This window comes from Clinocottus analis, unplaced genomic scaffold, assembly GCF_023055335.1.
Source record: "Clinocottus analis isolate CAN_PGR_092001 unplaced genomic scaffold, fCliAna1.0.p SCAF_21, whole genome shotgun sequence".
NCBI lineage: Eukaryota > Metazoa > Chordata > Actinopteri > Perciformes > Cottidae > Clinocottus > Clinocottus analis.
Window position 1 is genome coordinate 7387943 of NW_027175943.1, and position 10031 is coordinate 7397973.

The following is a 10031-nucleotide window of genomic DNA, read 5'->3' on the forward strand; positions in this document are numbered from 1 at the left end:
AGTCTTTGATCCACAAATTAAGAACTCACTGGTTTTAAATAATGTCAAAATGCACTTGCACAATGAGATCAACAGGAAGCAGGTATGTATGTGAAAGATAGCAGTCCTGAACTACAGAACAACTCCCTGTCACAGATTTATCTGCATGTCATATTCTCTGTTTACAAGCCCCCCGGTCATGTCACACAGACTTGTGAAAAGTAGTTGTTGAGTTTAAAGTGGAGTGGGAGAAGAAGGTAACAGGGGCTCGAAGTGAGAAATCAAGCAATGAGAAAATGACTGAAAGTGAGATAAACAAGGTTGCAAAATACAGAAAAGTAAAAGTAAAAGAAAAGCAGGAAAAGAAGCCGTAACTTAGCTGTGCAAGAGGGTTTCCAATTTAAAGCATCTTAACTGTAATTTAGAGCAAATGAGGTATTCCTTACATTTCTTTACACGTTCTTTAACAATTTCCAGATAATTATTTTACATGCTAAACTAATTTAGTTAGGCCAACAGAGGTCTGACAGTCACTAACCACTGAGTCCAACATCACTTCAACATCATGTTTCACTGCAGACGGCGTCATATGCCAATTATGGAGACCTCGCCTCACCCGCAGTTTGTTGTAAACTTATCCCCCTTGGACAATATATTAAATACAATGCACTCAAGGATATGGAGTACTCTAAAATGATGACGGCAAATAATGCATTTATCTATTTTAAGCTAAGTATGATGGTAATTTTGAAAAGAATGACGACATACTTCACGTACAAGGCCAAGAACAAAATTATTGTTTGAAAAATGTAAAACCTCCATCGGATGCACTTAACTGGTAGCTCAGATCAGAGAGCAGCAAAAGCTCGGACATCATATTGACACGGCAATTAGAAGAGTCATGTAACACCCCCAGTAATATCACTAGACGTAATTGCAGAGCTAAAATAGAATGATGGCTGGATCAATACAGTAAACCTTAGAGGGAGAGATAGAGTGTGTATGTGTGAAAAGCAAGGCCGCGCTTCATTGTGTAGAAGTCGATCTGTGGAAAGAAAAAAGGTGGGAGATAGAGGGGAAGAGTTGGTGGGGGTGTCCCAAAGGATACCACCATTTCGGAGCACAGCGCCCGGTGGTACCTCCTGGGCTGGAACTAATTGGTGCAAGATTAACTTTCCAGTGGGATATAATGACCCCGAGCGCTCCCACACATCTTTTGGATCGGTGACATAGGAAGGGGCCAGTTTCTGCGCTGCATGCTAAAAGTGATTATTTGGTCCTGGACTGTCTGGCGATCACTTGAGCGTGATGGGACGGAAATAGAAAGCTTCTGAAAACACTGCCAGGCTGGGAGACCTGTTTATGAGAATGTGGGCTGTCGAACAACCACTGTGTGTGTTGCACCTGGAGCTGCTGCATGGTGGGTAAATCAATAAAGAGGAGCCCGAGAGGAGGGAGCTTGGTTGAGAAGTTTCCGCTCACTCATGAACACTTTCAACATAATAAGAGTCATGAATTACATTGTTTTTTATGTCATCTGGAACAGCTATAGGAGACCGGTTCGAATAAATGCTTATGGTGTCTAGTTTGTGGAAAGTAGCAAATGGCATCGTCCTGCAGAGCAAAAGTGAGGACAAATTGGTGTTCTTCCACAGCTGCGTATACACTTTCAGATAGTGCTTACGTGGCACTGTTTTAAGTTACATTAGTTCTCAAACAGAGGCTTGTTTTCCTTGCGCCCACTCTCACTCTCACCACTCGATCGCGACAACCTAAGGGCAGCGTTGGTCAATTTCGATGTGAAACTATTGGTTGGTGTCGAGCAGGCTTGTTGTTGACATGTTGATCTCCGTCTCTTTCGATCCAATTCCCGTTTGATTATTGGATGACAGCTTGTTTTGGCAGCATTAGCCAACCTCACCCAGCTGCACTGCTATTTGTTCTTCGCAACGTCGTTCGTGTTGTTTCACATTGAAGCACAGATCATTTCACCTTGATGAGATATCTACACTATTATTGGTAAAGTTACTTTCTCCAATGCGGTTTCTAAAACTTGATTTTAGATTTGACTTTTAATGACATTGAGTTGTCTGTCTAGGGAAGTAACATTCAGCATGAACGTAACATTCATCCCATCTACGTCAATGGACTCGGGGTCTTATTTTTCAGACAAAGCATATGCAAAAGCAATCAATTGAAAAAATACAAACGTGATTATATTCCAGCTTCTCAATATCTGTTTGTTTGAAACAACATTATGCAGAACATACCACACTATTGCTCCCTTCTTTGGCAGATATTCCCTTAAGTCTTTCCCTTTTCAACATGGACATTAATGGAAGCAAATGCATAATTGCTGTTCCCCTTTTCTTTTACTGCTCCTCCTCTGCATGTTCCCTCAAGGCGATCAATTGTCAGTTTTACCCAAGATGCTGCTGCATATAATAGGCCTTTTGATGGGAAGTGTAGTGGCTATTGAAAAAAAATCATTCTTCCGGGGAAAGGAGTCGTCTTCTGCTAACCGTTTGAATTTAAGTCAGATGTCCCAGTTATCACAGCAGACTTGACAAGGTGCTGCTACCGCAACTCATTTCACCTGTCACCGGCGGGTGTATCGACACATGGAGAGGAGAGGGCATTTTCACGGGTGAGTGGCACACAGTAGTAGTGGAAACCATTTTGCAAGGTAACCAGACTATCTGTGGCACATATCCCTTTTCAGGATGTGTAACTTTTCAGAATGCTTCACCAGCTTCTCACTATCAGTACAATTATTGTGTTTGACTTCCAGCAAGACATCCTATCTATATTTCAGTAAAAAAACCACACTGTGTTGATGCCTCATGGAAAGCTCTACACCTGCAGTCACCTGAGGTCAGTGTTATACATGGAGAGACACACGGCAACGTTGTAGATCAAGCAGAAGAAGTTGAAAAACGGTTGCACTGCCTAAATAATAACACAAGAAGAACCTTAATACTGCATTTAAATGTTTTGTTGCTCAATTTTCATAAATTAAATGCATCTGATAAAAACCAGACTTCGAACTGTTTGTGCGGCATAAAGTGTCTCTATACATTTACAAGATTATGGAAGCATTGCAATAAATCAAGTAGAAACGGGTAATTTTCTTACTGAAATATGCTCATACTGGGAAGTATTTTCCTCGTGCATGAGTGGGAGACACAAATAACTCCCTGCACTTTGTTTTATTATTAGTGTAGCACAAATTAAGGCTGTATGCTCGAGCAACGAGGAGGCTACTTACTAATTGTAGTTTAGTGAATATAATACAGTTTGCCATAAGGTGTCTTAAAGGAGCTGTATTTAACAATTTAACAACGGAAGGTAGGATCAGAACAATATTTTTTTAAAGGTGTTTAATTAAAGCAACATGCTACTGCTAAAACATTTTCCTCCTCAATCTCACATTTACCAAAATCAAGAGGTGACCAACCCGTGTTCAAGCCGAGTGCGGGGAGGTTTCCAAAGCCAGGTCAGATCAATCAACTGCCTCTGCATTATATGAATGGGGAATAACACAACAATTTGAGCATCTTCTTTGACTTAAAAATCAATAAAAAGGCCAGGCACGGACCACCAAATTACTGCATATAGGCAATTTCTCCTCAAAGCACAGAAAAGCCGCAACACAACTGACTTTGTGTTACAACTATTCCATTTCATACAGGATTCAACCTATAATGGAGCTCAGCGGTTGGCATGCATAATTATTTAAATCCATAATTTATGAGTTTGTGGTACAAAAGGATAATTGGTATGTTGTGTCTCCAAAAATAACTATAACACAAATTATACAGAGAAACATTGCTGGTACACAAAAGAAATGAGACACGCTGAAGAAATTGTGAGCGTACGGTTGATTGATCTGTGTATTACATCATATAGGACTGTTCAATCAATTTGTGAGTAATGGCAGTTTCCAATCTGGAAACAATTTAAATCATAGTTTGTCCTTGCAATGCCTGGACACAGTGGAGGGTAAACATGTGCTGATGAAGACCTGAACCTATAATATCTCAAGGTAATAGCAATAATAAAACGTGAAGGATATGTTTTCTGGGGAAAACAGAGGAAAACTTGGATAGTAATTTATCCTTAATCAACACTTCTCAATCATCCCAAACCTGATATAGTTAGTATAGTAAGCTAACTAAAATAAATGAGGACGACTTAGTGTGAGGCTGCAGATACACACACACTGATGCAACTTTAAAATCACGCAACCTAAAAATCATTTATGCAAAGGGAATGCTTTTGGGAGAGGGCTGAAGTGTGATGTCATAACAAGCCAAGTTACAACAGTGACGCTCTAAAAATAGTTAATTACACCGAACGACTCACATTTCCAGGTCTTGGCATTCAGAAATGAGTGGAATATGAGACTTGTGTGTGTGCGTGAGACTGTGTTGATACACACTATGGGAGAACACAATACATGCCCATGGACTTGTGAATAATTCACAAGCTTGCCAGGCTGAGGTTGTTAGGCCTTGTTTTCATAATACCTCCCCAAACCCCAGAAGGAGGAAGTATGAAAGAATGAAGGGACAGGCACCTCTGCACTATCGCGTTGTGCTTTGAGCCAAACCTGATTCAGCAAAGAGAAAACAAGTATTTTTTTTTTATGAAGATATATTTAGTTCCAGTTTGATATTGTTAGTGACTCAATTTTTATATAGCAGTTAAGAAAGAAAGAAATCTAAAGATTTTCTGAAAGACTTTAAATTGGAGGGGCCAATAATACTTCACTTCAACCAGTCTTTCTGCTGACAAGCTAATGGCCACTTTTATAGACCTGTTACATTTCAAAGTAAATATGTAGACTAAGAGTGGGAGTCAGCTACTGAAAGCTCTCAATGCCCCAGCTGCTGATTGCTGTTAAAGGACCAAAGTTCAGGGAGAGGTTTAGTTTTGTTCCTCTCTTACATGACCGATGACATTCCACCGCCAGATCTTACCCTCCACACAATACTTCTTATGCACTTTACCATTTTTAGAATATATATTTTTAGATATAATAAAAAATCCCATTTGTTTTCTGGCTACGTCTTCTCTATACTCTACTAGTTTGTTATATTCTGTTATTCTGCCTTCTATTGAACCTGTATCATCTTTTTTATTTTATTTTTCCCCCTTTATGTAACTCATGATGCATGTCATGAAAAAATGCCAAATTTGATAATTTGGATGTTTTTAACAACTTGAAGCAATGTTCAGACTTTATGTACTGCAAACCAATCATGATCATTATTTAAATTATTGCTTACATCAGAGGGAAGCTAAAACATTTAGATTTTTTTTTTTTGGAGTGTGTTTGAAATGGAGGAGGTCAAATGTGTAGCGGCACAGAGGAGCATGAGAGGTGCACTCATAGCAGTTTGATTTGAAACATTTTCTGATACTGCTATTTTCTACTGCGATGGAGACAATATCAGAAACATCTCTGAGTACAACACAATATGATTCAACAGCACCAGAAATTAGATACTCTAGTAATCATACCTTTGACACCCAATAAAGCGTTTCCAATGTCACAACCCGGCTCAGAGATTGCAACAAAAAGGGAGACAAACTCCTCCTCCATGCTCCTCCAGGGATCAGATGCTGTGTGATAAAATATTTATCACCATCAGCATCAATACTTCCAAACTCACAAATATTAAATAAATATTATCAACCGTATTTCACGCCTCAAATGCCTTCATCACAAAACCTTCAGAAGTGTCAATGCCTAATGGTGCGTTCATACCAAAACACTTTTTACTCGCTAGGCTTTATGTGGTTAATTTGCTTTCGCGGCTAAAAATAATAATTAACTGAATTATGTTTTGTTAATAATTCCAACACATGTATTTATACGAACGCCTGCAAGATATTCTCGACGCGAGAGTAGAGGGAGTGTGCAGGCTTCCATCAGACTTTATGCTGGCAGGGAGCTGTTGTTAAAAAATAGCCACAAGCAGAAAACACACGTTTCCTTCTACTTATTCACACCAAAACCACACCATAGCATACACCACTGAAGTGCATACAATACCACTATAAAGACAGATCCACCTGCACTGTTGGGCGTGCAGTATAGCTATGCAGGATGCGTTTGGCTGTGAAGTGCACCTGCTATGTCTGGCTGCATTTTGAGGTTTGTGCTGCTTAGCTTGGCATAGAGTTCCTCAGAAATCTATATGCTACAAGCATGCAAGTTTGCATTGAGCCATCAATCAATTATGATTTGCCAAGAAAGAGCAAGATCATTCTTCTCACTTTAATGCACTTACAGTAATGTCTGAAACTATCAAGCAGAATGAAAACCAAAAAAAAGAAGAAAGCAAGAGGAATCCCAAGAACAGTTAATCGCTATCCAGCGTGGCATAGTTGTTAGCATCTATGCACATTAGCCCGGAGTACTTTTGCATTTTTGCTACAAAAGACAATTGGTAAGAGGAAAAGACCAAGTTGTTAGGGCAGCAAAGCAAGGGGGAGAACTAGCAATTTGAGGTGCCAATATGCCATTTTAAGATTAAAAGCAACCATTCTACTGCAGGGAAGTTTGAGTCAAATTAGTCTGACAATGTGCCTGGGATTTATTTTACTTCTCTCCCTGTTATAATGATGACACCCAATCATGCAAGAGATAGTTTTGTCCTTGCGGCCCTTGTAAGACATTTTCTCAACTGCCCAATCACATTCCAATGTGTCAAAGTCTGACCTTAGTTTAGTGAGCACCAACCGCTGTCACAAGAGCAGTTTATATTGCACTATTTACCACAAGTGGGTGTCCAAGACTATGGAAAAGACGATTCAAGATATAATGTGGTTAAAAATATTGGGTAGGAATTTCCCTCATTTTACTCATGATTGAATTAATTATGGACCAAAGTTTTATTGGGTAAGCGTTAATGTCAAACTGTGAAACTTTGACTGACATATGTGGTAAGTAACATGTACCCAGCAACACAACCCACACATTATGAACTGTCATCACCTCTACAGATGGCTATTAAACAGATTCCCATGTGATGCTCTCAGACAGAAAATAACAACTGTTATCCTAAACCGTCAGGTACTTCATCACGATGGCACAGAAGAGGGTAAAATGATTCTTCCACTGCTCCACTTGAGAAAATTGCATTGATACAGTCACAATACTGTGTAAGGTTTTGTGTCCTGGGTAACAAGTATGGACAACACAAAAAACACAGTATAGTATCTGAACAATTGGCACAACCAAATCTCTCATTCAAGGTGAAGGTTTAAGTCACCCACAAAGAAGTTGTTTTGCACGTACTGAAGACAAACATGTCTATATTCATAAATTAGATTATGTATGTGCTATGTATAATCCCTGCAGTATGCACATCAGCAGTGGGAAGAGACACTAATCATTCTTCTTTACTTATTAATCCAGTAATGGTCACCAGTTTCCATGATCCAGGCTTCTCCAATGTCCCCAAGTCACTTAACATTGAGGTCAAGAGGTCTTCTCAAAGTGAGCTGGATCTATATGCACAGTAGTAAACACCTGGTGTGTGTGAATGGTAGAGAGATGGTTAAGGAGACACTTGCTGTTTCTCAGAGTCAAGGGAGGATCCTTCAACAGCTGAACTTGAAGGATGCTATCCCTCCAAATCACTTTTCCAATGTTGAGGATCCTTGGAATTCTATTAAGGACTGAGTTCCTCCTTTAGATTTTCAAGAATGTATGTGTGAATCCTATGTGCTCCTCTGATGCAGAGATTTGAGAGGTTGAACTGTACTTATGGTAAATGTAAGGTGGCAGGATACTTGTGTGGATATATTTAGAGCAACACCTGTTTCCTCTTCCCAGGGTGTTCGGGCAAAATACTTCCCCAGGGGCCTGAGCACCACTTATAGTTCTTGGAGATACCAACTGGAGGAAGCGGGGAGGGGGAAGTAATGATATGTGTTGCTGTGTTTAGTTAAATAAACTATGAAGTTATAATTTCATACGAGTTATAAATCAAAGTAGATTAGTAGAGATATCTTTTGGCGTGGGTACAATAATGTAAATATTTAGTGCACATATTTTGGTTATAGAGAGACTCTGATGTATTTAGTCACCACGTGTATATAAGGGAATCAATTTGTTTGAAGGGAACGTGTGGAGACCAGTAGAGACTCGCTGAACGTCAGTGTGACAACTGAACTGAAAGAAAAATAAAATGAAGTTGCACCCTCCCGGCTTTTGACTCATGATCGGCTCATTTGTCTCTATAGCCGGTCAGGCATCCCAACAGAATGCTTGCCAGAGCAACACTGTTCAGCAAACTGAAAGCCAACATGGAGTTTTGGCAGGTTCCACTTACGGAGGAATCACCCACGTACTGCCACATGAATGATGTAATGGTGTTGGGGCAGTATCAAGGAAAGCATGATGCTCGACTTCATGCTGCGCAACAAAGACTGGAAAAGGCATCACCCTTAATGTGAACTCTCCAAGAGCGAGGTAGCCCTCTTGGGTCATATAATTACAGCTGTGGCTGGGCATGTGTTCTGATCCAAGGGAGACAGATGCTCTCATGGAAATAGTTTTTTTCAGGATGGTCAATCAACTGGGAAAGTTAATTCCGCAGGCGAGAAAAGACAAAGCACTTTACAACCTTCTTTCTGGGATGTGGGATGTGGCATTTGAAACCTGAAGAAAGTACTATCTCGTCCTCCTGTGATGAACATGTATGACCCAAACAGAGACACTTGAGTGTAAACTGATGCACTCACCTGTGGAATCACAAATGTCCACAGAAGAAGAACAGGAGCTAATGGAAAGCACCAACATGTACATGTACTGTGTCATGCAAAGTATGCCTGCCAGTTTCATAGATCTGGAAAATCTGTGGCTGCAGCTAAAACTTGACAGTGTCTGCTCATGTGTCATGACCCTGTGCACAGAAGGATTGCCCGCACATGGATGACAGGAACCTATGCTACAAAGCTACTGGCAAGAGTGAGCTACACTGAATCCCACTGAAAGATGGCTCACTATGGAGAAACACTTGGCTTCTTAAACCTTTAGTGATGTGGAACTATGTGCTGCCCAAAATACACAAAGACACCAACGTATGATGAAGCTTTGTATGGGTTCAGGCATGTTTCCAGCAGCCCAAGGTTTATGCAGAGTAACAGGAAGCCGGAATGGGTAGTCCAGACCATAAATTGTCGACTAAAAAAGGCAGGAGACCTGGCTCTGCTTACTTATAGAAACATGCCACTCTGGAGTGGTTATAGATTAGCTCAGCACCTCATGGGGAGACATCTTGACACCACAATGACAACTTCTTCTTCTTAGCAGGACCCTGCACTGCCTGACAGCATCACGTTCGCTTGGAGGAAACGGAGAAGGGGCAATAATATGCTGACTACTACATTAGGTGTCACCATGTCAAAACAATGTGTGTTGACTGCGTCAAAACACACATCTGCACGTGACAGACGTTCTTCATCACAGCAACTGTAGATTTGAAACCAACGCCTTCAATCTGAGTCGATCAGTTCTTGCGGCGCATCTACTGCTAAATATATATATATATATATAAGTTAGCTACAACTTGTGATTCTGTTCAGGCCTGCAGTGAAGGCTTAGCAGGCCCTGACTGCCCGCCACTGCAAACAACACGTCCATTTGTTCTGCACACCGACACATGCTGGACTGTTCCAATGTTTGCTCTCCGAATGCCAGGAAGGAGTCTTGGCTGGCCTCTGCGGGAGCAGAGTTAGGAGGACCTATCTTACCAAAGAAGCATCATTGACTTTTAAAAACACCCATAGTCATGTTTTACCGCTCTGCTGTGCTCTTCTCTCTTCCAGAGACTCCTCTGCTCCCCCTTCAGACACACACATGCACACACACAAACCCATACATCAAACCATGCATTTATGCCAAAGCAATTGAATTCTTATTGGATATAAATCTGAACAGTGACAAATGAGGCCCCTGTCTGCGTCTTCGCCTTATAAACTGACATGCATCTCTCATGACTGATACCTTTAATTAGCACAGCAGTCTGAAAGAT